At 41.9% G+C, this 6330-nt stretch overlaps 1 long non-coding RNA gene across 1 annotated transcript; it reads right to left on the bottom strand.

Annotated features, from left to right (window-relative positions):
- Positions 1 to 251: 251 nt before the first annotated feature.
- Positions 252 to 1442, bottom strand: LOC120246949. The gene is made up of 3 exons (XR_005532191.1): positions 1375 to 1442; positions 993 to 1154; positions 252 to 309 (listed from the first exon to the last, which is right to left on the bottom strand). It is a non-coding gene; the product is annotated as an uncharacterized LOC120246949 (long non-coding RNA).
- Positions 1443 to 6330: the final 4888 nt, after the last annotated feature.

Genomic DNA, 6330 nt, shown 5'->3' with positions numbered 1-6330 from the left:
GTGTGTGTGTGTGTGTGTGTGTGTGTGTATCTCAACTCTATAACCAACTCAATTAAATTTTTGCCCACCAGTTTCATCCAATCTAGGGATTTAGGCACCTTAATCTCTGAAATACTTAACGTTTGTAGATGCTCATTTTTCCTTAATCTCCAAGCCAACTTCCCCTCCTCGCTGTAAATTCAATGTACCACAGTTGTCTTTATGGTGATTACATCAAGCTGGGAATCATAACTAGTTTTATTCGAAGCTTTGGTCCTGGGTCCAAGAGAAGACAATAGGCCATTATTTAGAAGTGTCGTTATCTCTTACCTGGAAATAAGGGAAAAGTCAGCTTAATTAATCTTAGCAAAACAATAAACGATGTTATCAGGAATAAAACGTAAAATAAGACACTTCTTAAAAATCAGGATTCTTAAACACGAGAATTAGCACACAGTGCTTGGTGCTATAGTGAGTAGGCCAAAGGAAATGGAAGATGACCTGGTTTTTAGGAAACTCTGATCTAGTCAAGCATCAAAACCACAAGCCTAGGTGTGAACAGGAAGAAGGAAAGGCAAAATATTGGAATGTGGCATGAAACGCATGCCGGTTGGGGTTGGAGGGGGAGTACTAATGAGTAGGGGAGTAGGGTATTTAAAACATATTCTACACATCATAGGTGGGGATGGTAAGCCCCGGGACTACTTCTACTTAGCTTGACCTCAACTTCCACGCTGTAATTTCTGCTGCTATCAAACTATGAGCCTCATTCCATCCCTAAATAGGGTAATATAAGAGCAATTTGTTCAGAATTCAGCATTACATCAGCCCAGCCACTAGTTAGATTATTATGCCTAAGGAAATAATTTGCTCTACTCTCTCCCAAATGTGTCTTCAGAACAGTTTTCCCTCCTTCTTTTCTTCTGCTGCCATAAAAAATAAAAATAAGAAATTCCTATCCAGGTGGTGTCAGAAAGGCAAGAGTAAACGAAACAACATGCGCTCACACTCACCGGCATACACATCTTAACTCCCACAAAAGGGTTCGCTTTTTCATCCAGTTGAATGAGGAAGTGGTCCGGTCCAGGTATAATTTGAAATTCTTAATCAGTCTGCACAGTCTGCTTCTTCTGGTTATTACTATCCTCTGGAGTCTTATGCATTGAACGTCAGCCCTGGCAGGAGAAAGAAAAGCTTTGTTCGTGACCCTAGGCTACTCTTTCTAGGGAAGGAGAAAAGCTTTCTCATTGCAGTCCCGCTGACGTCCTGTCTTTATCTGCCTGTCTTCCTCACATTAGACTGAGTTTCTTCAGGGTGGGGGCTGGCTTCCCCACAGGGAAATCAAAGAGTAACTCCATCAGGGGGCCAAGACTCCCACCCTGCATATTTGCCCACCTGCGGCCCTTTCTTCTTCTTGGCCAAGTCATCCTTCAGCTTCAAACATGTTGAATTTTGGTTTCATGGAAGCCTTGGGAGGGATTACTTCCGGTGTGACAACTGCTCCTTCCGTTTCACCCCTGAAACCAGCAAAGTAGCTCTAACAGCCTCCTGTGCATTTGGTTGTGTTGTTACTGAGCCCAACGCAGTTAGCTTGGGATCTTTAAATAGCACCAGATCTGGGGCGCCTGGGTGGCTTAGTCGGTTAAGCGTCTGACTTTCGCTTAGGTCATGATCTCGCGGTTCGTGGGTTCGAGCCCCGCGTCGGGCTCTGTGCTGACTGCCAGCTCAGAGCCTGGAGCCTGTTTCAGTCTGTGACTTCTTCTCTCTCTGACCCTCCCCTGCTCACGCTGTCTCTCTCTCTCTCTCCTAGAAATAAATAAAACTGTTGCAGGATTCTCACTCAGAGAGTCGTGACACCGAGACTTTTCTTTCCAGGAAGCAACTGTATTTTGCCGGCACCGCTCAGTTGGGTTCGTACCCAAAAGAACTGAGCGGCCCACATCATATGGCATAGGTTTTTTAATGCATTTTCTATTTCTTTGTCTCCCATATATGGTAACACACATAAACATGCAGTCTGATTAAGTTGTTTCAGTTTATAAGGACATGGGGGATGTAGGCAGCTGGACTCATATCTAGGTGACCTTGAAGTCTTCTCTCCTCTCTTCTTCATTTTTTTCTTTCTCCTTAGGGAGGGGTTCCTACACAAAACATTAAAAAATTTAAAATAAATAAATAAATAAATAAATAAATAAATAGCACCAGGTCTGACATTTCCACTTTACAAGCATCTTGGGGGATTTGAGAAGCACCCTTGACAGCTGCGTTTGAGCTGGGTTTTGATGAACTAGACTTGAATGAGCCTCCTGTAGGGCAAGGCGTGTGGGCACATCTGTTTAAGGCTGATTATGAATTCCTGATAATGAACGACTAGACTGAAGTCATGCCCTGATAACAAAACTGTTTGGAACAGTAAATAGCACTTTTTAAAAAATATTAGAGATAAATGTTATCTCCTTGAATGCCTTCTCTGGTAGTTCAGAGCCGGTTTACATTTTTCCAATTAAAGTGATTCATTTTTGGTTGCATTAGTGGCCAGAAAAGAAGGAACACTTTGGAAAGAAGAGCACGTCACTAGGGGAAAGGTATTTTAAATATAAACAAATGATTTTAGAGGCAATAGTAGATATTTAATCAGTTTCTCTTTAACTTCAATACCAACGTACTGATGAGCATGAAATGCAGTTAAAGAATAGAGGGAAGAAAGGAGGGTTGGAAGGAATGGAGGAATGGAGGAAGGGAGGAAAGGAAGAAGGTAGGAACTTTAGATTCTTTTCAGGTTTGTCTTCCTGTTTTGATCTTCCTAACACTATAGCTATGCTATTGACAGTACAGAACCAAAACCTATATGAATTAACACATGCTCATTATGCCCACAGCAACCCAGGTTAGGAGAGAAAGACTAATAAAAATTAATTCTGTCACAGAAATGGAATGAGAATTAGAAAGCCAAGTTCCTTCGGTGATAAATTATGTTTTAATCAGTCTTAGAGACTAAAAGGGAAAAATCCAAAATCAACAGAACCAGTCATCGATGGAAATGTCTTTTAACAATGCAATAATGAATTTAAGCTTCCTGCACACAATTTTACTGGTAGCTGTTTTTTTCTCCAACATTTCCAAAATCTGTGGCTTTGAGCCTGGCTCCACACTGTCAGTCCACTTTAGCACATTTGGATGAAGGGAAAATAGAAAACATTCCTCTCTAAACTGCCTCACAGTGATATTTAACAGTGTCTGAATGTGCACTTAGTATCTTGGTGTTCACACTTGATTTAGAAAACGCTTTGAAGCTTTGAATTAGAGTCATCAATATAATAATTGGACAGCATTAATTCCACTTGGTAATAAAAAGTCCTTCTTTTTTGGAATCTCTTAGCATTTTAAAGAAACAAGGGCTTTCAAATCCCTCCAACACACAAATTCCAGCAAAAGGGTACTTGTGTTCTCATATAGACTCCGAAAGCATGTTTTTGTTTAAAAATATTAATATCCACTAGCCTCTTACAAGTGTCACCATTAAAATTTCATTTATCTGTATCATTAATCTCATGTGAATACAGAAGATGAAGGAACTGAAGTATAATTCACTTTGAGACATTCTGTGTTAATGGCATTTCAGCTAAGTCCAGTGAGATATGATTTGAGTTATTGAAAGAGGGCACAGAGTGTGAGGAATAAATTAGTCATTAAGACATTGAAGATGCCAGGGTGAGGGAAAACACTCCAGTCAAAAAACCCCAATAAGTTAGGAATTACATGATGACACCCAGTCTGTGGCACAATGTTGGGAAGAATGAGTGGCTGCCAATAGTGACCCGTCCCCCTCCCGCACCCCCGGGTCCATTATGCTGAGCTGGGAGATGTGGGAGAGGAAATAATACACTCAAGGCATTAATAACAATATTCCCACACAGAGTTCCAGATGGCTTCTACAGTATAGACGACACCAAAATTTTCTGTTGGCTTCTTAAGCGATGCGTTGTGAACATTTTATTCACAATTGAGTTAATTTCATAACTCAAAAAGTCAATCTGACTGTTGAAACAGGTTCAAGCAAATTCCCTGGAATAATAACATTAGCCTGGTGTAAAAACTAGTGGACATGTTCAGTGATTTCTGAAAGCGCTAATATCGTCAATGAATAACAATAACACCATCAGAGTCAAAATTAGGACTGGTGGCTCTCTGCAAGGTTATTGAGAAAGCATGCTTTGCTGTTAACTGCTTGCTCAAAGTCAACGAAATTGGAATTGGTGGGCTCTCTGCCAGATTCTAGAAGGCCAAGAGGTCTGTCTGTGTTATGCTGATGGACAGCCCTTCTCACCCAACCTTCCCATTTCTCTTAGGGAATCCTGCCTGTGTGAAAGTCCAGTTAAGGTGCCACTTCCTCCAGGAAGACGTCCCTGAGCTTTCCCACTCTGAAAGATTCTTTTTCCTATACATGGCAGCACACATCACAACAGCCTTGTCCATAGGGAATGAAGACTGACTCTTTACATTTGAGTTCCCACACTTTTAAGAAGTTAAAAATAATAGTAGCTAGAGGCGCCTGGGTGGCTCAGTCAGTTAAGCATCTGACTTCAGCAGAGGTCATGATCTCGCGGTTTGTGGGTTCGAGCCCTACGTCGGGCTCTGCGCTGACAGCTCAGAGCCTAGAACCTGCTTCAGGTTCTGTATCTCCCCCTTCCATGCTCAGGCTCTGTCTCTCATTAATAAATAAACATTTAAAAATTAAAAACAAACAAAAAAAAGAATGGTAGCTAGCTGGTCCACCATGCTTACTATGTGCGGGGCACTATTCTGGGCACGATGTGTCTGTTGACTCACATCTTTCTAGTAACATCCTTCAGGCTAAGTGGTGCTTTGATCCCCATTTTTCAAGCGAGTAAAACTAAACCACAGGAATTAGGTGAGTTGCCCCCGGTCACGAACTGGCACTTGCTACAATACCTCCTGTTTGTCACACACTGGACAACTGAATACCCTGAACATGCCCAGAATGTTTTATGTTTGACCAACCAATCAGAAGTAGCCACAAAGACTTTACTGCACTCTGTGCATCCTTGACAACTTATTCTCATAGGATGTGTGTGTGTGTGTGTGTGTGCGCGCGCGCGTGTGTGTACAGGAAATCTAAACCTACATAGCCTCATAAATTGCAAAATTGCTTCCAAAATCTTGAGACTTAGCACCAAACTAATTAGGTTCTGATTCCAGAGTCTCCTGCGACCTGGAATAGAGCGTGGGGCGACCAGAGTTGTACCTAGCAAGTGCTGACTGCCCCAAAGTACTGGTTGACTCCAGTCCTAACAGAAAAGCTGCCACACAGTGTGGCTAGGTACACGTGCCCTCAGGGGGAAAAAAGAAACAATCTTAGTTCCGTATCTTTTTCCACATTTTTTTCCCTTTTCGGATATTGGTTCTTTCTATCGACATAGTAGCAATCTGTTATTTTTTGTACATTCAGGACTAGTTTTCTGTAGCTGTAGGAACAAAGCGCTACCAGCTTAGAAACAAATGTATTCTCTCCCCAGTGTGTAGATCAGACATCCATGTGGGCTCCGCTGGTTTCTCTGCTTCATGTTTCACAAAGATGAAACTATGCTTACGTTTCGGAGGTTCTAGGAATGAATGGGCTTCCGGGCTCATTCAAGCCCTGGCTCTCCAGGCTTCTGGAGACCTCCACACACTCCCTTAGTTCATGGCGCCTTCCTCCTTCTGAAAGCAGCAAAAGCAATGGCAGAAGCAGGGATGCATCTCTCTCCTGGAGGGGTCTCTGGCCTTTTCTGGTCCTCATCACCCATCACCCTCTCCCGCCTTCCTTTTTGTCATTTAAGGTCTCATGGGATTATACTGAGCCAGTTCTGATAATCCAGGATAATCTCCCTTTTTAAAGTTGGCTGATTAGTAACTTAATTCCATCTCAAAACTCCCTTCACAGCAGTATCTAGATTAGCCTTGGATAGAATAACCAGAGGACGGGAACTGCAAGGGTGCGGCGGGGGGGGGGGGGGGGGGGGGCAGATCTTTAGAACCCTTCCAACCAGACATGCTGACTCTCAAAATGTAAACATGAAAATGTTTTCTTAGCCAGAAGTTAAGAACTTTAGTGCTTTTTAATTTTGTTACTCCCCATTCTGTATTTTCCAATTTAATAGCTCTTCTACCTATTAAAAACACATACAATGGAACTAGAATTCAGGTAGGTATAATGCTAACAAAAAGACTTTTACAAATGAGTGTATCACTTACATAACATCCCTTTATGATTTGTAAGTATACAAGTGAATGATATGAAATACATGAACACATTAACTGCTGGGTTTTTTTTTTAACTCAGTAAAACTG

The sequence above is a fragment of the Hyaena hyaena genome, unplaced genomic scaffold (assembly GCF_003009895.1).
Source record: "Hyaena hyaena isolate Hyena2069 unplaced genomic scaffold, ASM300989v1 scaffold_495, whole genome shotgun sequence".
Taxonomy (NCBI): domain Eukaryota; kingdom Metazoa; phylum Chordata; class Mammalia; order Carnivora; family Hyaenidae; genus Hyaena; species Hyaena hyaena.
Note: the sequence above shows the minus strand (reverse complement) of the source record. Positions and strands in the feature narration are given on the sequence as shown.